Source organism: Dipodomys spectabilis, unplaced genomic scaffold (genome assembly GCF_019054845.1).
Source record: "Dipodomys spectabilis isolate Male_0828 unplaced genomic scaffold, ASM1905484v1 ptg000065l, whole genome shotgun sequence".
Taxonomy (NCBI): Eukaryota; Metazoa; Chordata; class Mammalia; order Rodentia; family Heteromyidae; genus Dipodomys; species Dipodomys spectabilis.
Window position 1 is genome coordinate 4,259,356 of NW_024870742.1, and position 23,109 is coordinate 4,282,464.

Sequence of the window (23,109 nt, forward strand, 5' to 3'; positions counted from 1 at the left end):
GCTCTACAAGAACAGGTTTGTCAGAAGAACCTTCTTGCATTGGAGTGATTTATTTTGACCACTTTGGCCTTGTTAATCATATTTCCTTATGCTGTTTTCTTTTTTCTTCCAACTTGTCATACCTATAGCAGATCTTGTCCAGGAGACCCATTCTCTCTAATTTCATTCTCTAAAAGTCTCCCAGTTTATAGCTGTACATATCCTAGACCAAAAAAGTATGGGGTGGATTTTCTGTCAGACATAGATTGAAACTGAAAGGTATTTTGAAGTAGACTTTGACAAGGTTCTGATATTGACATCGTTGTGTTGATAAATCCTGGAACTGACCAGCTTCTGGTCTAATTCTGAGGTGACAGTGGAAGAGAACTGGTGATAGGAAATCACGGACCAATGTGATTTCAAACCCTTGGCAGGTACATCTCCATTCATGGATGTGCTATCAGCCAACATACAGATGTCTGTTAAGGAGAGATGGCTGGGAAAAGGAAATATATTGGCGACAGAGGAGACCAGCCTTTGGACAAGTGGTTGCCTTTCAGTGTGAGGCAGACAAAGAGTGCCTATGGATACAGAGATATTTTCAGGAAGCAAGACAGCTTCACTCACATCTTGTTATCCACAAAATCATCTGAGAATAACTCTGTAAACTCAGAGGTGAGAGACATGTGCTTTGTGCTTCTGCACCACTGCTTTGCTGCGTGGCTCTATACGTTCTTCTGAAACCTCCTTCTGAGCTGGCCCACAATGTGCCCAGGAGGTGGGAAGTGGAGGGGACTTGGCAGCTTGGCTGCTAATCACTGTGGCCACACTGACATGTGGCAGTACACATGTGATGGGCATCGGCTCCATGCTAGTTGTATGTGCCCAGTGGGAGCTTTGGCTATTACTAGGAGAAAGTAACAGTTCCTCTGTCGTTGGGCCATCTCCCAGGTCAGGATGTCTTCATCTGCAGAGGCTGGAACTTTGCCATAGCTCTCATCTTGACAGGTTTCTTTCTGTTTTTCAATTTTCTCGTTCTTTCTTTGTTTCTTTTCTTTCTTTGTTTTTTGTTTCTTTTCTTTCTTTGTTTCTTTCTCTCTCTCTCTCTGTCTCTTTTTCTTTCTTTATCTCTTTGTTCCTTTCTTTCTTTCTTTCTTTCTTTGTTCTTTTTCTCACCATGGGTCTTGAACTCTAGGCCTAGGAACTATCTCTCAGCTCTTCAGCTCAAGGCCAGCTCTCTATCACTTGAGCCATAGTGCCACTATCAGTTTCCTGGTGGTTTATTGGAGATAAGTATCTCAAGGGCTTTCCTGTCCAGGCTGGTTTTTAACTGCCATACTCAGATCTCTACCTCCTGAGTAGCTAGGTTGACAGTCAGGGGCCATTGGTGCCCAGCTTGACAGGTTTCTTATTTGTGCAAGATAACAATGGCCATGTTCTGTCCTGTGAGGAGTTTCCCTGTCATCCTACAACACTGATGGTCTTAGTGTTGTGGCAGAGCACACAGTAAGGGGGCTTTCTATGCATGCACATTGACTAGTATCTGAAAAGGCAGCTTGCAATGGCCAGGAAAGCTCCACAATTGCATACATCTCAACTTGGACTGGGCATGAACAAATTTTAAGTTCTAGTGTTGGTTCTTTTCCTTTGTGCACAGCTTGAGCAGGTTGTTTCCAGATGCCTGTCATTTAACTCAGTTACTCAATTAAGTCATCTGCTCTTTCTATGAGTCTGACTTAAATGACTGCTTATCAGAGGCCAATAACTGATTTTAAGGCTAAGTGAAACACAGCTAGTGCTCAGGCATGTTGAGTAAGAGTGCTATATATATAATGTACAGCTGCATGGTACTTGTGTTGTACACTTCTCATATCTTCACTGAATTCTAACTATTTCTTTTTGGGTCAGGGTCCGGTTGTGGGGCCTGAACTCTGGGCCTGGGCACTGTCCCTCAGCTCTTCTGCTCAAAGCTAAGACTCTACCACTTGAGCCACAGCGCCCCTTCTGGCTTTTTTCTTTTTGCTTATGTGATGCTAAGGAATCAAACCCAGGGCCTCATGCATGCAAGGCAAGCACTCTACCAATGAGCCACCTTCCCAGCCCCACTCTAAATATTTCCTATACAGAAGAAAGAAGCCATTCATTTTTGGCTTCTTTGCATAGGTATCTGAATCCAGCTAATGAGCCCATCTTACATTTGTTGGGGTTTTTTTGGTAGTTTATGGTTTGATTGAACTCAAAGCCTCATACATACTAGGCATGCACTCTACCACACCTCCAGCCCCCTTCTTGCTTTAAGTATTTTAAGTAATTTTTGGGCATTGCTCTTCCCTCACATACACCTCCCTCAGAGCTGGGATTGCAGGCATGAAAGACCTAGCCACAAGTATTTGGTTTGAAATGTTGTAATCCCATTGTTATTCTGGGTTCTCTAATTGGAGTTTTGTGGTATAGTACTAGAAGGCAGTGCCTTCTTACTTGACCTGAAATTATAAGCCTTAATCAGTGGACATAATTCTGCTCTAGACAATCAGAACCTCATATAAATGTGTGGACACTGCTCATTGTTGAACCATAATTCAGGATATGTTGCATGATTTTAAGCCTCACTTTTTATACGCACTCACTCGCGCGCGCACACACACACACACACACAGGCACACACCATTGTCTTCTCTGGTGACTTTGTACATTTTCTGTGAGACCACCTGTGTCCTCTCCTGTGCATCTTGGAGCTTCTCTCACCAATCCTGCTATTCTCCAGCCTGTTCCCTCCTCCACTGTCCAGTCTCTGACCTTGAGAGAGGCTGAAGTTTTGTAGTACTGGGATTAGAAAAAGAGAAAAGTTAGATACACACATTTAAGCAGAAACCGCATCTCTTGAACTTTTAGGTGATTTTAGATGCACGTTTTCATCAGATCCTCACTCCTACTTCTTCTACTAGCCTCCCACTGCCATGTTCTTCTCCTGGCTCCCACAGAAGGCTCAGCTGATATTATAGGAAACAAAAACATTGTGCTTCTGCAAAACCTGCATTGCTGCTGCTTTGAGTGAATCTATTTTTGTCATGAGAATTTTTCTTAATGGAATATGGGAGAATCAGAAAAAATAATTATTTAAAGCAGTTTCACTTAAAATCTTTTTCTTTCTTACTCAGTTTATTTAAATTAACTTATATGCCTAAGAGGGACATTACACAAAACCATCTTTCTATGTATATTTTTTTTGCTTCTTTCTGTGGTGTCATGTTTCAAATTCCTTAAACTTTTTGACACTAAGATCCTCATTGTTGCAAATATCCAGAATGGAAGGGAAGGGAAATGAGAATGGAGATCAACTAATATCTTACATTGTCCACTGTCTGGGGCTGCTATTTCCACTATTGGAATTGATGATGGCCAGATTGCAGATTCATTGTCATGAAACAGCCCTTACATCATTGATAAAACTGAGTAGCTTGGGTTCCAATTATAGCATTGGGCTTTTGGTGTCTGCATGAGTCTGAAGGACCCAAAAGCAAGCTCCTCTGCACAGAAGTGAGGTATCCTCTCCTGATACAGTGAGATAGTGTGGGAAGTTTTCAAAGGAAGAGGCTATTACTCAGCATTCCTATATTAGAGAATTTGGAGAGAGAGAGCAAAACAAACCCATAAACTGCCCCTAGAACTTGACTTCTTCCCACTCAATCCTTCCTCTTTCAGATAATAAAGCTGAGTATGCTGAGGAAGGCAGCACACTACTACCTAATTCAGATCTTGTTGCCTGGATTTCCTAGACAATTCCTACTCCCTTCTGTGATGGTCTGACTTAATATCTGACCTTTTCAAGTGTCTTCTCAGAAGGAATTCTGTCTTCAAAAACTAACTTTGTGGCAAATCTTTAACTCAGTTCACAGATAATCCAGTGGGAACAAATACTAATTGAGTATGCTGCATTCTACATCTTTTAATGATTATGGGCTTTAATTGTAAGTTTTAAAAGTTATATATAAAAACCAGGAGCCAGCTAGTGCATGCCTGTAATCCTAGCTACTCAGGGGTCTGAAATCTGAGGACTGCAGTTTGAAGTCAGCCCAGACAAAAAAGTTCATGAGACTCTTATCTCCAATAAACTACTCAGAAAAAGCTGGAAGTATTGTTGGAACTCAATTGGTAGAACACTAGCCTTGAGCACAAAGAGGCTCAGAGACAGTGCCCAGGCCCTATGTTCAAGAACCATGGATAGCAAACAAAATCCTATATATACTTAACAAAGTTTTACACATCTTCCTCTTTAGGTCCATCATAATCTCCTACCACAAGACACACTGCAGCTGGAATTTTGTAGTTCATGTTTCTCCAGCTTTGTGGCCTGGGGAGGTCTCTCCTGACAGGTCATTTCTACAAAGTTTGATGGGTGGCTGTGTTTTAACAAACTGAGTTCCTGTTCAACTCATGTTTACAAATGAATTCACACACCATCATGGTACCGTTCCTCTGAGCAGGGCTGCTGGTGAATTTAGCATGGATCTCTGAGACACAGACATAATTTCATTTGGCATTATTATTAATCCAGGCAAAATATAAATTGCAGCTGTAAAACATTATATCAATCCCATTGAAAACCTGGTATTGATTTTCTTCATAGATTTTTGAGACCAGAATTTTTTTTTTATATTGGTACAAATATATCATGGGATAAGCATGGAATAGTGGACAGTTTTTGATTCTTATGTGTTTATGTACAACAGTTTTATCATTAAACCCCAGCTTTCTAACAATGCCTTGGGATATCTCATTTAGAATCATGAGAAATTAGTGTAGCTTGCTCATTTAAAGGAATCAATTCTCGCATAACACAAAAACATTACTAACCTTGGGGGCAAATGACAAGGCTGCGATGAGGTCAGCCTCACCTAATGGACTACACCTCACACCAGTTGCTGGAATCTGCATCTGCAAGCCCTGTTGTCTTGTGTTATGTACAAACCTCCCAACCTCCCTCATTACAATATAATCTAGCAGGAGGCAGATGTCTACATCTGTAATCCTAGCTACTCAAAAGTCAGAAATCCATCCATACAATCTTGACCAGCTCAATTAGAAAAGTCTGTTAAAATTGAGCCTCCAAGTGATTAGTACAAACAGGACTGAAAGTGTGATTCAAATAGCCAAGTGCCAGTCAACTAAACAGAAAACCCTGAGTTCAACCCTCAGGACTTGTAGGGGGTTGGGGGGTAAGGGGAGAGGCAGCACTATATTCCATCTTGATAGTATTCAGAGGACGGAGAACTAGTAGGAAGTGTCTCAATGACTGTTGTCAGTCAAGCCCTGGCTTAGAACTCTGTGTATGAAAAGTTGTAGTTGTTCTTCAGTGGTCAGACTCAAACTACATAAAAAGAATAACTTTGTATGTAGGTAGGAATAAATTTATGCTTTGGCCTACTGCGTGAAATCAGAACAAGAAACCACCTTTGAAAACAGAATCAGCTTTATGGGAGGAGGCTGAGGAAGAAGCTTATTCCCTATATAGTATAGCATCAACCTCCCTGGAACTACAAAGCCTGTAAAAATAAACTCCAGCAAAGCATTGGCTGCGCCTTATGGCAAGTTTTTGTCCCCTGCTTAGACCACCTCCCCCCATGGCTGCTTTGCTCTCCAATTTCCTGTGGCAGTAGCATCCACCAGCACATAATGGGATACCGGCAACGGGATGCTTGCTGATCTTTCTTTCCAACCTCATGTCTTAAATTAGTCTGGCTCCATATCCCTAAGTTAATTTACTCCAGTTTATAAGACCTTAGAAAATACCTGTTGTTTCCAGATTCAATGTGTAAAGTCTCCTAGCAGGGGCAGGTTTTATCCGTTAGTCAATAACCGTTCAGTCAGTACCAGACAATCTTGGTGCTAAGTTCACTCTAAATTTTCCCTTTCTTGGACACAAGAAATCCCTCAAGTCACTGTGATGCTTGGGTCTTCAAAGAGAGAAAGTTGGAAATGCTACATATATTGATCAGAATGTCCTAGAGGCACCGTAAATACCAAAGCAGTTCTGGCTATGTCACCTACAACCGGTGGCAGCAGTCACCCTTGTATGATATCCAGGCTGTAGGTAAGCCTTTGAAACCTGCAGCAAGTAGACCGACAGACTACATTTTCTTGGAGGAGGCTTTTTAAAAAATCTTAGTTTTTATGATTTGCAAATTTTCTCTTTGGCAACTTGCAATCTAGAATAGATTTTTGTCATCTGCTCACACATGCAATGTTTTTACTTGTTCCCCATTTACTTTTTTAACTTTAGAAACTTGGTGAATACTTTAATTCAGTTTAAGAAGCCTAATACTGTAGCAGTAAAGGGCCCAGCCATTGGAGTAGGAGCATCCATATTGCCTCTTTGCGATGTGGTTTGGGCTATTGAAAAGGCTTGGTTCCAATCACCCTATACCCCCGGACAGGATCCAGATGGCGGCTGTAATGTTATTTTTCCCAAGATTATGGGAGGCGTGTCTGTGAGTACCTTCGTTGAAAAATTATTTTAGACAATGTCTTAAGGACCTATGGTTTGGATGTTGTTCTACTCAGAGTATCCGGTGTGTTCTTTGGGAACATTTCATCAATGTACTTGGTTGATGTACTGCTGTGATCCTTCCCAGGGGAAGGCCATTCCTCCCATGAGGAGCCTCCAGATCTGCATAAATCACACTGATATCCAGTTTTCAATCAAGAATTGTTCTCTAACTTCACAAGCTAAAAGCTGCCCTTTTAAAGTGGCAGTGGGAGGCCATGCACCAGTTGCTCACACACACCTGTAATTCTAGCCTTTTGGGAGGCTGATACCAGAAATGCAGTTTGAAGCCAGTATAGGCAGAGAAAACCAAGAGATTCTTATTTTAGTTAGAATGGAAAAAGCCACAAGTGGACCAGTGACTGGAATGGTAAGAGTGCCAGCCTTGAACAAATAATCCAGGTTAACAACCAAGGGACCTGAGTTCAAGTCCTAGTATTCACAACGCCACCCCCTGCAACTGTACCAATACACCTCTGCCAACAAACACACAAAAGCAATTAGGGATCAAACTTGCATAAATAAAAGAAGTGAGGAGATGGGTTCAGTATATATTTGTGGTTCATTTTTTCCCTATTGAAATTAGCCCAATCATGATGAGAGATTGTATTTGCATTTTCTCAATTACATACACCTGTTCCTTAGTTCTAGAGAGAGACTGAGAGAATTGGTAGAGAAGGGCATCCACAGAGATTGCACTCTGTTGAAGGGAGGGACTGGATGTCAGATTGGATAGAGGAACAAGTGAAACTCCTTTAGCTCCATCATTGAGTGCCCATAGTTTGACCTGGCCAATTATCATGATGCTGTCTTCATACCCATCAATGTGGGGAGTGCTGGAAGACCACTATATCATGGAGAATGGCTGTAGCTGAGGGAGTTGCAGAAGGAACTGAGAGCCCACAGCTGGAGTAGCAGTACCTCCCTTTGGGGTTCATAACTACGTTTACCTCTGTGTCACTGGGACCTACCTCCTCATGCAGAAACATCCAGGACCTGGGGGTATCACTTCCTTAGGGAGCCTACAATGAGAGGAGATAGACAGTACAATTTCAGGCAGTCTTGGGAGCAATGAGAGTACAATGAAGAAGAAAATGTGTGTATCCTCTCTGAAATTTCAGAGGGTAAGAGTAACTGAGGAGAGAGAGTTGTCAGTCACTGCTGAGTGGGTAGGGTTGAGAAGGAAGGAACATTGGAGCTGGGAGTGGCCTGTGCAATCCTAACTATTTAGGATGCTGAGATTTGGACTATCATTATTCAGGACCAGTCCAGGCCAAAAGGTGGGTGACATCTCCTCTTAAGCTAGGGATGCATATCAACTTCACTACAATAGGAAGCCTAAAATAGGTGAGTCCAGGCCCTATAATGTACCTGGATAGGAAGCAAGACCACAACTGAAAAATGACCAGCACAAAATAGTAGTGTAGCTCACCTACCTACCAAGTCCAAGACACTGACTTCTAACAGGTGTACCATGAACAAGTATAAGGTTGGGGACCTCGGTGTCTCAGTGTTATGCACAGAGATGGCTGTAGCATCTGTTGCTCTGTGGACTCCTGGCAAGGAGGAAGAGTCCTTCCACATCCCTCAATCTATGCCTACCAAGACAGCAAATGCTGAGTGGAACCCCTCATGATGTCTAAGCATGGAAGTTTGGTGGGCACTTTTGTTCCTCAAAGGAAAAGAGAGCAGGGATCTGCAGGACCAGACAGACTCCTGAGTGAGAGAAAGGCAGAGGGAGGCAATGTTGAGGTTAGCATGGGGTTTGTGTTTAGTGACTAATATGACTTCAATGGAAATGTTCTGGCTTTGATTATGACATGTGCATCTAGGGAGAGCTGGGGTAGTCCAGGGAAACACTTGTGTAAATTTTCCATAGGTTGAAACTTACTCTAAAGTCTAAGTTGTTTTTGAAAACTGAAATGTGGAGAAGTTGTAAAAAGCACACAGCCCCCCAGTACTGGCACTGTTCTCTGTAGATGTACCTGCCCTATCCACCCTTCTACTGGTGGGTGCTTGTCCCCAGGGTGCCTCATGCCCCGTCCCTTTGTGCTGCTCAAGCCAGAATAGCTGCTGTTGGGCAGGGAGGATCAGGAAGCCCTGTTGCACCATGTACCAACAGGGCCTCCTTCCCTTGGAGGCATAACACATTACAGAGCTCTGCAGCACCCTATCATTGCTATGAATTGGAGCTTACAACACTTGAGCTTTGCCTGCATTAGGCCCCGACAACTTCAGAACAGCCTTTGAGGACTTCTGAGACCTGGAGGGAGAGGCCTGGAATGCAGCACCTGTTCCCATTGAGCAGTGAGTTTTCCACAAGGAGCTAACAGGCTGAGAACCTTGGGAATGAGCAGTGCAGGGTGGCTAAACCTTGGTACTCCCTGCTAACATGCCAGGCATTCACTGACCTTTATATGCTAGCCCTCTGTGCCCACCAAACCATGGCCACTTGGTGTATTGTCTGATAAGCCAGGAAGTGATTGGCCAGCAACCAAGAATGACCAGTGTCAATGGGATCATAAAGTTGAATGTACTGTCCCTTTATGAGAGATCCCTGGTAGATGTGAATGTACTGTTGCAATTGACAACTCTTTCCATCAACTCATCCCTCCATTTATAACTCAATTCACATCCTACACCCTACGCCTAGCAGTCCAGGTTCACAACCAGTACTGTTCAGACCCAATACTTTGACATCAATTAAATGTCCAGTGCAGCCCCATTTGGGGTTATTTTCTTTTTTGTCACTATAGGATGATAGTGTAAAAAGTTACCAGTCCCCTCATTGGCCTGCATGCCCACACTCTCTGAACACAACCAATCCTGAGCCATTTCTAAAAGCTAAAATTCTTAGTATAAAGGTGTCTTCTCAGAAATTCCATGCCAAGTTTTAGGCTCCTGTCTTTTCTTCACTTGTAACCTGACATACCTTCCTTGGGCAGATTATTAAGTTTTTCTGAAACTTGGCCAGCAAACTGAGAAGTGTAAAGTTTGGGCTCAGTCTCAGCCTCCTGCTTCCTTGAAATCCAAGAGTCCCACAAGGACAAGAAGGTATTCTGCCCTCACATGTGAGGACCATGTTAAGCACATGACAGAATGGGGGTAGGTCCCATAGTGCTCCACCTGACATTGAAATGCTGTTTTGTCCATTTTACTATGCTGTGTGCACCTGGCCCGACCAAATTAAGGGTAGATCTTTAAGCTCATTGTGAGTTATTACTGAAGAAGTTGACTTGCTAACAATTAAATGCTAATTCTTTCACTAAAGAATCCTTATTTCAGGAACAGGTTATGATCATTGCAAGCAATAATCTGGGGAGTGTGTGGATGTGCAATGGTATGGGAGGATGAGGGTAAAGTAGAGGAAAGACTAAGTAAATTTGGATAAACACCATCTAGCCAAATGGCATTTTGGAAGTGGAATCTTTGTACTGAATGTTGACAGTGGTAGAATTCTTGATAGTTCATTGTGTTTAGAAAGATTCAAATTTGTTTGAAGTCTCTGTAGTATAAGCACCTGCACCTTGATTAATATTCAGTGTACACAAAAAGTGCATGAGTGCATGAAATTGTACACATACACACACATACACAAATTTGGAATTGAAGAGAGGCTATTAGTACAGACCTGGGACTAAAGAGCCTGTGCTACACGAAGCACAAAGTGACCTATACTATGACAGCTGTTGCTCAGATTGTATGATCACCTTAAGCCATACTTCCAGCCCTTTTTGTGATTATTTTGAAGGTGGAATCTCAAGACTTTTCTGCTTAGGCTGGACTTGGAGCCACCATCCTCCAGATTTAAGCCTCCTTAGTAGCTAAGATTACAGGTGTGAGCCACCAATCCTGGCCTACTGCTTGTGCATTTAAGTGGGAAACGGTTAACAGCCTTGAATCAGTCATTCACACTCTTGGGAAAATTCAGGAATTCCTTTCATTGTCCTGCACATCCAGCCATTTGGAAAAGAGAAAAGCACAAGTCAGGAATGACTCCCTAGTAACAAACAGATGTGTATGGAGCTAGCTTGAAAGAAGCAAGACGGGCCACCATACCAGTATGATGGCTAGAAACAGATGGCTCCAGTGAGACCAGATGAAGAGAACCAGGTAAGGGCATGAATAAAGGCAAATGGTAGAGAGCCATGTTAGAGCTATTGACTGACAAGGGCAGAAAACATAAAAAGTAGTAATGAGACTAGGCATGGGGTACGTGCCTATGATCCGCATACACATGTAGCTTAGCCCAAAGGCCTACTTAGACCCTATCTTAAAAAAAGAGAAAAGTGACTGAGGAGAACAGAGTGGAACCACTATCACTGGGTTCTCTGGACCTGAACATGTTGCCATATACTGTGTTGAGAATATACCTCCTGCTTGACTGGAGGGACTAGGATGTGGTTTCTCTAGTGTATGTTGAGAAAGAAAATGATGCTCTAAGATGGGCAAATTCAGTGGTCCTAGGGCCCCTCTCCTTTATCCACTCTCACTTTTCTGCCTTGAAGCACCGAGTTAATAAAAAGAACAATGTTTAGTGAGATTTCCAATAAGTGTTTACTTATACACCATCTTTTTACCCTAAGATGTTACTTTGTCAACCTGTGGCTAAGCAGGACATTCCACAATTTTCAGAAGCTCATGACCTGTCCAAGACTGTGCTTAAATGCCAGCCTCACTTAGGGTGATGTTGTGGAATCTTGCAAGGCTTTCTGCTGAGGAACAGGTTCCTTGCAACTGTTTTCATCCCGCTTGCTTCTCTTGAAGGGTGGTGAGTCAGCCACACCTGTGCCCTCCAGCATTAGCTCATGTGCTCTGGGCACTGTGTGGAATTAAAAAAGCAGTGGAAACTGTAGTACCCTCTGAGCAATTTTCATGAAGATTGCATCTCTTGAGAAGGGAGACTCTATCCACCGCTTGTTTACCTGAAGCCCAGAAGCCCTGGGTCTGGTTTTCAGCACTGCCAGGGAAACACAGAAGGAAGTCATCATTTCAACCCATTCTCCCCTCCTCACACTTCATGAGCATCTGGGAGCCTGTTGCTGGAATGGTGCAATCCACACACTTTCCTCTGGAACCAAAATGAAAACCTGGTACAAAATTAAAGCCAGTGTAATGTGAATAAGCTTGCATTGATGTATACACTATTACATGTTGTAAAAACAAAAGAATGTTCACTTCCTTCATGCAATCATTCGAAGTCATGTGTCAGACTCACCCCGCATGACAATAATTTTGGGAACATCAAAGTCCTGGCTGCTTTGTCTCTTATAGTTATATCCATATGGTGAAACGTGATGTCTAAGATGATATCCAGCAGGAAGAGCCTCAGCCATTAGAACATGGGCTCTGTGTCTCAGGAACAAGTCACTTTTCGTAACTCAGAGAGGAAAAGAAACCCCAGAGAGCCATTCCATGCCTGGTTCACTTCCATAAGATTAACAATTACTTGGCATTATTAATGGCTCATTGTCTTGCATATGAAGAGTTCACACATGGGAGCTGGCATTAGAGGACAGAGTGCAGATAAAGGAAGTTAAAATAATAACCTCAAACCAAAGCAGACCTTTTTTAGTTCATATTTTTGGATTATCAATGAGGTTATGTCTTTCTCTTAATCACCCAGCCCATCTGCAAATTGGATCATGACCCCACACAATTCATACTTGGTGTCTACTAGCACCCCCCCCCCCCACAGGATCGGGGGTTTGTGAGTACCCATCCTCAATGTTGACATTGAGGAATGAGGCCCCCTCTGTCTGCTTGCATCATGTTTCACATCACATCACTCTGCTTTCTTTCAGGCCAATGAAATGTTGATCAGTGGATGGAAGCTCACCGCACAGGAGATATATGGAAAATGCCTGATGTCCCAGGTTTCTGGCCAAGGATGTCATGGTTCTAATCAAGGAGCTTGCTTCCTGTAATACAGTTGTTCATGTAGTTGGTTCTTTTTTCCTTCATGTTTTTTTGTTGTTTATTTTATTTCCCATCCCTTCCTCTTCCCCTTCACCCCCCCCAACCAAAGTTGTAAAGTTCATTTTTTGACAAAACATCTTATACATCTGTATCCCTATTTAAACAATTTGTTTTTTCCCTTAGTTGGTTCTTTTACATGTTAGTTTAAAAAATAAAATCTTAGGCTGAGAAGGTGGCCCAGTGATAAAGTGCTTGCCTAGTATGCATGAAGCCCTGGGATCGATTCCTCAGTAACTACAGACCCAGAAAAAAGTCAGAAGTGTTTCTGTGGCTCAAGTGTTAGTGTGCACAAGCACTGAGTTCAGGCCCCAGAACTTACAAAAATGAATAAATTAATAGTTGATCGGCTATTGCCACTTAAGGCCATAAAAAATGGGCAACAAGGCTCAGGACTTTTGCCCCAAGAGCTTATGTCTCTGCCCACAAACAGGGTGATAAGGATCATGTGTCTCACTTTCCAATAAATATAAAACCCTGAAATGATGAATGGATTGATACAATGTGGTATATATGTATGAAGTTGCACACACACACACACACACACACACACACACACACACACACACACACAGAAATCCCACTCATCCATCGGAGAGCATGATAAATACCATTTGTAACAAAGTGGAAACACTGGGAAAGTATTATATTACGGGAAGTAATCCAGACTCAGAGAACACAGGCTGCATGGTTTCCCTTATTTGTGGCAGCTACAATGCTCCACTAATTCCAGAAGCAAATACACTGGGTTGTATGCTAATGCTGACAGATGAATTAACTGAAATATAATGGACTCTATGAAGAGCAGAAATAGTGAAATATTTTTTCCTTTAAGGAAATGTTTAATAGTCTGCAAGAAAAAAAAAATCCAAAAGTGTGTCAGGCAATCCATTCACTTGTTAATATCTTAGAAAGAAGGGTGCTCTCACTGCAGTGGGCCAGACTAAACATAGTCACACACATTTTTGAGACTAAAAATCCAAAGCCTACTGACATCACAAATAAATGTGTCTTGTTAAAAGTTTTAATCTATTTCTAGTTCCTGACTTTCCAGACCAAGAATTATTTTCTTACAAGGGAATATGAAAACATAAACATACATTTCTGGAAATGAGCATGAGGTTATTTGTTCTTTCTCAGAAGTTTGTCTCAATGAAAACAAACAACTGAACTTAAATGCTGAAGAATATAAATGTATTACTCCATCATACCATGAAAAGAATGTAATCTGTGAGCAAGGTAAACATGACCAACCAAAATAAGGCAATTAACAGAAGTCTCATAGAAGTAAATTTCTTCTTTTTCATTGCCATCTTAAACCCTTCACCTCTGTGTTCTTCTGGTACACAAATGAGAATCTGGCAGACCTCTTAAGGAGCAGAGCAGAATGGACAGTCTCCACACAGGCCAGATGAGCGCAGTGAGTTGACAGGTACCCAAGGTAGGTATTTCAGTATGGGAAGCTGTTGGAATGATCCTTTCCTCATAATCCAAACAGTCACATGCTCATGGCAAGGTCCAGAAATGTCGAAGTGAGACTTATGAAGGTCACAGGTGAAAAAAGGCAATAATCTAGAATAAAAGATAAATGTTTCAAACAGGACTGTGGTAGGGCATAACTGTAATTCCAGAACTCAGGAACCTGAGGCAGGAAGATCTTCAATTTTAGTCCAGCTTGGCAATAAAGCAAGGTCTTGCCTTATGAAGCTCAGGTTTCCTATCATCACTTGCTAAAGAAAAACTACTTGCATGAGAAGCACCATCTGAGATTTCCATGGCACCCTCTCCGTCTTCACATTCATTGCCTTTACTAAGTTTTTTCTCTGTCACTATCCATTTCCCAGCTAATCAACTGCAATCATCTCCCTTGTCCTTATCATCGGCACACAAAGTATTCTTGCCTATTCTAGTGCCATTCCCATTGTTTCTCTGCATTTTAAACAGTGTCCTGTCTTCATCTGAGTGATCATTTTCACTGTAACTCCATGGTATATTTGTGAGCTCAATGTACTAGATGTGGTTGTTTCTTTGGTCTCGGAGATAATTCAATATTTCAGGTGTCCTGAAATCCTTCTCCAAACTTGAGCCATGCTTCAGAGAGGGAGGGTGGCAGCTGTGCTCACTGTCCTAAGACTTGCACTTCTGACCTGTGGTGGACTCTTATTGAAAGCATGGATACTCTATGTCCCACTTCCTTTTCTTCTTGGGTCTGTTGGTGCCATCACCATAGACATGGTATCAGCTCGTGCTAGAATAATTCTTTGGAAAGAATAAGACAAAACCCAATAAAGGAAGCACAAGGAAATTATATATTGTTCAGTGTGAAAATATAAAATTCATAGTGAAGCAAAATTTATGGGGATCAAACCTCCATTTTCAGTGGCCTTGAATGTCAAGCCATCGTACTAGTTCTCTATGTCTGTGTGTAACATTTATAGTCAGGCTCTTCTTGTGGTCATGTAGGTCCTATTGACCACCAGGAGTCACTGGAAGTCCAGGGTACATTTGGTACATGGGTGGAAGGGTTCTCCTGGAGAACCATTTTGGCACTGACAGGCCAGGGATGAAGGCAAAAAGCCAAAAAAAGGCAGCAGTAAATGTAGGGGAGGCTGCAACAGTGGCTACAGTCACAGCCTGAAACCCGAAGGGCTACAGCATGGTCACTGCAACCTTTGGAACTCATGTGCTCATGGGGAGCTCAATTAGCATGCACAGAGCAACGAAAAGTTGGGTATCCTGAAGCCAACGTCCAGACTGTTGTGGCGGTACAAACTGAGGATTGAGGGCTGAGAGTGGTCAGTCCAGAGGCCCAGTGGTTGGAAGGTAAGTACACATAATGGTCGCTTAAGCCCTGGAGTCATTTGACAAGGAAAATTTGTTGTTTCTTTTCCCCCTGTCTAAGCTGCCTTCCTACCATCACCCACACACCTCGCTTCCTCTATAGCAAGAGCATAGTCAAGAGGCACCCCACTCAGCTTAGAAGAGATTTTGCAGTGGGCCCCTAATGATCCCTACCTCTTCAAGAGGCTGCAGCTGGAGCCGTCATTGGAAAGTTACATACAAACCCAGTGGGCACTCGAAAGGATGCCTGTGCTGCTGAACAGAAGTATGAGAAGCTGAGACCATTTGAATGTGGTGATGGAGGTGTGGCTCAGTTGGTAGACTGATAGCCAATGAACCAAACGGTCAGGTCCTGAGTTCAAGTCCTCATCTAGAACCAAAGAAGAAAGAGTAAAAAAGATCCTTTGTAGCATTTTTTACATTTGACATTCGTCCTATACTCTCACTAAATATATCTCTATATACCTATAAGAAATAAATTTATTCCTTTGTTGTTGGGCTTTAGCTTCATTTTTACATTACTGTATTTTGTAACCCAGGACATCATCAGTCATACTTCCACTCCATTTTTCTTTCTTGGTTCATTTTTTTCTTATCTATTCTAAGAGACTGAAGTCCAGACAAGGGCTCTGGCCATCATCTCTTTTTGCCCACATCCCTACTTTTTGCCTTTGTATCTTGTGTGTGTGTGTGTGTGTGAGAGAGAGAGAGGGGGGGGGGAGAGAGAGAGAGAGAGAGAGAGAGAGAGAGAGAGAGAGAGAGAGAGAGAGTGAGAGAGAATAACGTAGAGAGGGGTTACAATTACATGGGCAAGGTAATGAGTACATTTCATATCAAGCATTGTTGCCTCCTCCTTACCATCCATTCCCATCTCTTCCTCATCCCATCCCCACCACGTCCCATAGTTTCCCTTATTTGCAATAATTAATATATGTCTGACACAAGCAGAAATGGTCAGATAAATGAAATGAACCCAGAGATAAGGTCTCATTTTTTTCTTGCCTTTGTATCTTTATTGGAGTCTTCAAACCTCATGCAATTTCCAGCCAGAAGTGATCTCCAATGGCGGTTCTCAGATGCAACCTCTAGACATATGTAGTCATGAGCTAGCAGCAGCCGACTTCTACTATAATTTATGCTGGTGATCTTCCAAATCATTTCTCAAAATCTAGGCTGTTCCTGATAGCTTGTAACCCATATCCTTCAGCTCTCACTCTCCTCAGAATCAAGGGTTTCAGGTTCAAACCACCAGCCTACAGCTTAAGACTTGTTTCATCTTCCTTTTTACCTTTTTTATCTTGATGATTCTTTAGAAATTAAGAGTTTCAATAAAACCATGGACTGGGGGCCTAGGAATGTGGCTTATTTGTAGCGTGCTTGCTTACCATGCATGAAGCCCTGGGTTCGATTCTTCAGTACCACATAACAGAAAAAGCCAGAAGTGACACTTTGCCCCAAGTGTTAGACCACCAGCCTTGAGCAAAAGAAGCTCAGGAACAGATCTCATGCCCTGAGTTCAAGCCCCAGGACTGGCAAAAACAAAAACCAAAAGCCAAAATCAAAAAATAAAAAAAGCAACAAAAACAAAACAAAACAAAACAAAAAACTATGGATTGCTGGTGCAGTTGACTCATACCTATACTCCTAGCTACTAATGACACTGAGATCTGAATGTTCCCATTTGAAGCCAGCCTGGGCAGAAAAGTCTGAGACTCTTATGTCAAATTAATGACAATAATCCAGAAGTGCAGCTGAAGTTCAAATGCCAGAGTTCTAACCTTTAATACAAGGAGCACAGGGACAGCACCCAAACCAGAATTCAAATATCTCTAATTGTTGGAGATTGTGGTTTGGTCAATTGAGCACTAGTCAATGAGTGAAAATGGCAAGTATTGAGTTCAAGTCCTGGTTTGAGACCAGAAGAAAAAACAGAAAGTAAAATCAAAGAAACAGACATTATAATAATAACTGGGGGGTGGTCACAGAGCATAAGCAGGCCCTGCCTCCATTCCTCCCTCTTCCAGCCTTCTCTGACTAAGCAGATGGGCAGCCTGGCCTGACTTGCTGGCAGTGGAAGAGGCTGCTGGTTTTGGGGAATAGTACCAATGCCCCCAGTCCCCAGCTCAAGTAGTCAATGAGGAAAAAGATTGTGTGGGAGAGGCCAGTGTTGCTGCTGCCTTAGGCTTCATCTCATGGCTGGCTCTCTGCCAACTTGGTCATACCTCCCAACTCCCTTAATGTCTATTTTTTTCAACATATATTTTATTTTACAGTTTTGTATTTTAATTTTTTAATGAATTTATTTATTTTGTTTTTGGTTCTAGATAAGACATGAATTCAGGCCCTGGCCATGTCCAAGACCATTTTTTTTTGTTGGTCATGGGGCTTGATCTCTGAGACTGGGAACTGTCCCTCAGTTCTTCAGCTCAATGCAAGAGCTCTGCCACATGAGCTACAGTGTTACTTTTGGTTTTCTGGTGGTTAATTGTAGTTGAGTCTCACACACTTTTCGGCCCAGGCTGGCTTTGAACCATGATGTTCAGACCTCAGGTATGAGCCACTGGTACCCATCCTAGACCATTTTTGTTCAAGGAAACTGCACAATAACATTTCAGCCACAGCTTAACTTCTGGCTTATTTTCCTTGTTGGGTTATTGGAAATAAGAGACTATCTTTTAAATATCTGGTTTCCTGGATACTGTTGACTCATGTGTCTAATCCTAGTTAAACAGAAGCTAAGGATTGCACTTTAGAGCCAACCTTGATAGAATCGTCTGTGAGACAGAGCCAACCTTGATAGAATCGTCTGTGAGACTCTTATCTCCAATTAACCACCATAAAAGTGAAAGTGAAGCTGTGGATCAAAATTGTAGAGTCTTAGCCATGAGCAAAAATAGTGCTGGAACACCACCCAGGCCCTGAGTTCAAGCTCTGAGACATAAATAAATAAATAAATAAATAATGGCTTTCCACTGTAGGTGTCTCACACCTATAAACTTGGTAGTCAGGAGCTAAGATCTGAGGCTCACAGTTTGACGCCAGCCTGGACAGGAAAATTTGTGAGTCTCTTATCAGAAATTAGTAGAAAAGCCAAAAGTAGAACTGTGGCTCAAGTGGTAGAGTGCTAGCCTTGAGCAAAAGAAGCACAGTGATCATTAATTCTATCTCAGGGACTGCCTTTCCCAATTAAATAAATACATTAAAATGTTTAGGGCTTTGAGGAGTGACTAAGACTGCTGAGCATTAGCAAATGAGCATGAGTACTAGGTACCAAGCTGGAGTCCTGCTCTGACTAGGGCATGTGTGGGTCCTGCCACCCCACACCTTCACCATCTGGCTTACAGCAGGGGCAGGCCAAGCGAGATGGGGAGGAGGAAGAAACTGCTGGGTTTATGGAAACTTAAAGATGCTCCCAAACCCCGGCTTCAGTGGGAAAGTGAGTCAGGAGTTGATTTTCTGCAGGGGCATCTAGTGCTCCAGGGAGGCAGGTGATGTAGGAGCTAAGAATAAGGTTGATGTCTCTGCCTCTGTAGGGCAGGAAGGGAGCTTGGGCTGGGCACCTAGACCTAAGGAGCCAGCAAGTTAAGGTAGAGTAAAGTCTTGATGTAAGGGTCTGTTCCACATGTTGCCGTAAAGCAGCAAACCATGGGGTACCTGGAGCAAAGAACGTGCTTCTAGGCTCTGAATCCAGTTGGGGAAGGCTTGGATTTTGTCTTTGGTTCTAGGTTGGCTGGGGAAGGTTGTCTGCAGCTAGGCAGGGTCCAGCTGTGCTGCAGGCATAGAGCTGCAGCTGCCTGTCTGCTGGTTGGAGGAGGATTTTCTTTCTGGGCAGACTGTGAATCCAGATCCTCAGATTGCTGATTTTAAATAGCTAGGATTGCAGATGTGAGCCACCACCTCCTGTCTCATTTTAGAAGCCTTAATTCCTTTTTTTCCCCATATTTTTACCTCTAGGACCAGGACTCCCACAGGCCACCTTATGCTTTCATTCAATGGCTCTACTAATTTAGCCAGGCCTCCCCACCCCCTTAATGCCTCTTTTCTTCCAAATTTCCTTTTATTTTTTGTTTGACATTGTTAAATTTTCATTAATGAATTTATTTTTCTGTTGCTTCTAGCACTTGAACTTAGGGCCTGGCCACTATCCCAGGGTATTTTTGCTCCAGGTTAACATTCTCTATAACACATGAGCAATAGCTCAACTTTGTGTGTGTGTGTGTGTGTGTGTGTGTGTGTGTTTTAGAGACTTATTAGGAATAGGAGTCAAATTGAAATGACTGGCTTTTGGTGGGTGTGACTCACACATAAAACCCTAGCTATTCAGAAGATGAGATCTGAGGGTCAGAGTTTGAAGCCAGCCTGGGCATGAAAGTTTTTGAGACTCTTAGCTTGAAGTAACTACCAAAAGCCAGAAATGGAATTGTGGCTCAAGTGCTAGAATGCTTGAAAAAAAGCACCTCAAGGACAGAGTATAGGCCCTGATTTCAACCTCTAGGGATGCTCCTCACTAATGAATTATTTCAGGGCTTGGAAATGTGCCCCAGTGGGGAGAGTGCTTGATAATGAGCAAGACTTTTCATACCGATTTCAAGTGCAAGCCTGTGAAAGATAACTAGTCTGAAGAGGAGTCTGAAATTCATTTTCTTTTTCTTTTCATCTGTCTTCTGTCTTAACTACCTTAGACTTCTCTGCAACTCTCACTCGACCTTCCAAATTCAGACAAGTGACTTCAAACTCTTCCCACTGAGCAACATTTTAACTCTTGACAGAAGCATTTAACTTAATTAATGAGCTAATATTAAAGACACAATTATTTATGTTCTTACAATCCAAGAGAGTAACCGTGTTGGAGAAAATTCAATTTTCTACATGAAAAAGTGGCTTAAAATATTTTCCAACCAGGAATAAAAAATAGTGAACAGGGAGTCATTTATTCAAATTAGGAAAAGTGATGATGAAGCTTTCAAAAGTGTCCAAACACATAGGATAGAAACTTAGACATGTTATTGGGAAAACAGATACTCTACTTGCTCTAGCTGGGAAATTGTGTGTTTGTGTATGTGTGTGTGCGTGTGTGTGTGTGTGTACCTGCCGGAGCCTGCCAGCAATGAAAAGGAATCCTGATTTAGGGGACGAGGATGAGGGAAAAAAAAGACATAAGACAAAGGATGGGGTCAAGATGTCTGCATTTCAAGACTGAAGCACCGTTTATTTTTAACTTTTCCTAATATATACTGTTAGAAGTCAAGAGGTAATATAAGGTTACTACAGTCCACAAAAATAAGAAAAATTTTGGTAAAAACAGAGTACAGTAAAAACTAGACAAGGTCAACTGGTTGAATGTAAAACAAACTCTGCAGACATAGCAAAGCAATCCCAGGCACCTGGTGTTATTCAAGTAAGCCAGTTTCTTGTATGTGACTTCAAGTGAGCACAAGGGTCAAGATGACCTTTGAGCTTTTCTGTCGGCTCCCAACATGTACCCACTACAGGTCTTCAGCTCAGGCCTTGGATCCTATCATCTGCTTATTCTGTGCAAGGATGGCAGTAACCACTGAGCCACAGGTCTTCTTTTGGCTTTTTAGTGGTTAATTGGAGATACATATCTCATAGATTTTCCTGTTTGGACTTAATCTTCTGATCCCCAGCAATCCTTGGATTAGTGTTACTGTGATGCTACCATAAAGTGACAGTTCATTAAACTGGGAACAATATGGAAGTACTTGTGCAAGATGCAAAGTAACCAAATTCATTAATTTTGGAATAACACAGGATCACATTAGAAGCCCAAAGCATAATCAAAACCTATTAGCTACAATGTATGAAACATCACATATTTATGGTGTAGAATATATACAATGAATTAAATCCTGAATCAAAAGTCTTTGCTGGGTTTTCTACTTTAAAAAAATCAGAAATAGAGTGTCATTGAAATGAAGTACAGACTGGAGGTTTGTAGCAAGCAGCAGAGCATCAGCTGAGTGAGCATAGGCCCTAAGTCCAAGCCCCAGGATCATAAAGAAGTAGAAGAAATTGAAAAAGAGGAGGAAAGAGAGCAACGGGAAAAGGAGGAGGAAGGGATGAGAGGAGGGAAACAAAAATAGAGGAGGAAGGGTAGATCAGGAGAAAGAGGAGGAGGGGAAGAAAGGAAGGAAGAAGAGGAGAGGAGTGAAGGAAGAGGGAAAAAAGACTGGGGGAGGAGGAGAGGAGACAGGAGGAGGAAGAGAAATGCAATATAACAACAAGAATTGTCGGCAAACATCTTGTATAAGTGATCTGCATCTGCATGGCAAGATTATTTTCTCATCAAAGAGATAGCTAACACAGTGAAAATGTGGGTGATTACCTGTGGCTCATTTTGTCATCAAAGCATTACATTGAGTTTTTACACTGCATACTCACTGAATTTAAAGTTATCACAGATGCATTCAAATGAAGGAGAATGAGTGTGAGGACTTCCATGTGCAGGGTGGTGTGAAGATCTCTCAGGAATATGTTGGCGATGTTGGAAGGCAATCCGTGATAAGCCCATTCCTCCTGACCCTTTCCAGGGAATATGTAACTGAGACTTCTTTTCAGGAGCAGGAAATAGTATGCACACTGATAAAATTAATTAAGCTCAAACAAGACAAATTTGATACACACTATTTCTTCACGGCTCAGCGGGTGGTGGAGAAAGGTTGGAGGCAGTGGCCGCGGCCTGCAATCTGGAACATTGGCCAGTTATGCTGTCTCCTGCACAACAAAACAGATCAGGACAACTCTGAGGAGGCACAGGCACTGTGGGTTCAGAAAAGAGAAACAGTGATGCCACCACTTCCATGTGCTTTAAATATATTACTATCTTATTAGCCATTAATGTTTTTATATTCTTCAATAATACTTTTTGGCAGCAATGCTCTCTTTCATTCTCTCTCTCTCCCTCCTTCCTTCCCCCCCCTCTCTCTCACACACACACACATACAATTTTTTTAAAAGAAACTAATTTGTTACCAAAAATAGGAACTTTTAGCCAGGTGCCAGTGGCTCATATCTATAATGCTAGCTACACAGGAGGCTGAGATCTGAGGATCGTGGTTCAGTGCCACCCTGGGCAGGAATGTCTGGTTGTTTGTAACTCTGGGTTATTTTTCCAACTTTGCTTTTATATAAAGCTATTCTTTTAAGAAAATATAATTTACAAAACAATAATAACAACCAGATAGTCAATATTTACAAATAACCAGCAAAGAGGAATTTGAAGGTTCCTAATACAAAGTAATAAGAACATAATCAGTACATATTGTTCACAAGCATTGAAATATAAGACCATATGCCACAAATATGTACCATATGGGCTAAACAAACTTAAAAAATTAATGATCTATAGGTAAGATGTGGAACCATCTCAGATGCCCCTCAAGACAATATGGAATATACACACAATGGAATTCTATGCCCACATCAGAAAGAATGACATCTCCCCATTTGTAAGGAAATGGAAAGAGTTGGAAAAAATCATATTAAATGAGGTCAGACAGATCCACAGAAACAGACTCCACGGTTTCCCTCATTGGTAATAACTAGTGTGTGTCTAGTATAGTCCTAAAAGAGGATCACAACAGCTCAATAGCTATGTACATATGGACCATATAAGATGATGCTAAGTGAAATGAATTCCAAGATGTGGAAACGAGGTTTTTCTTTGTCGGTGTTCTTTTTAAGGTGCTATGATTTTTTTCTTTTAACTTTTCCCTATGGTTTATCCCTTGTTGTCACTCTATTTGATT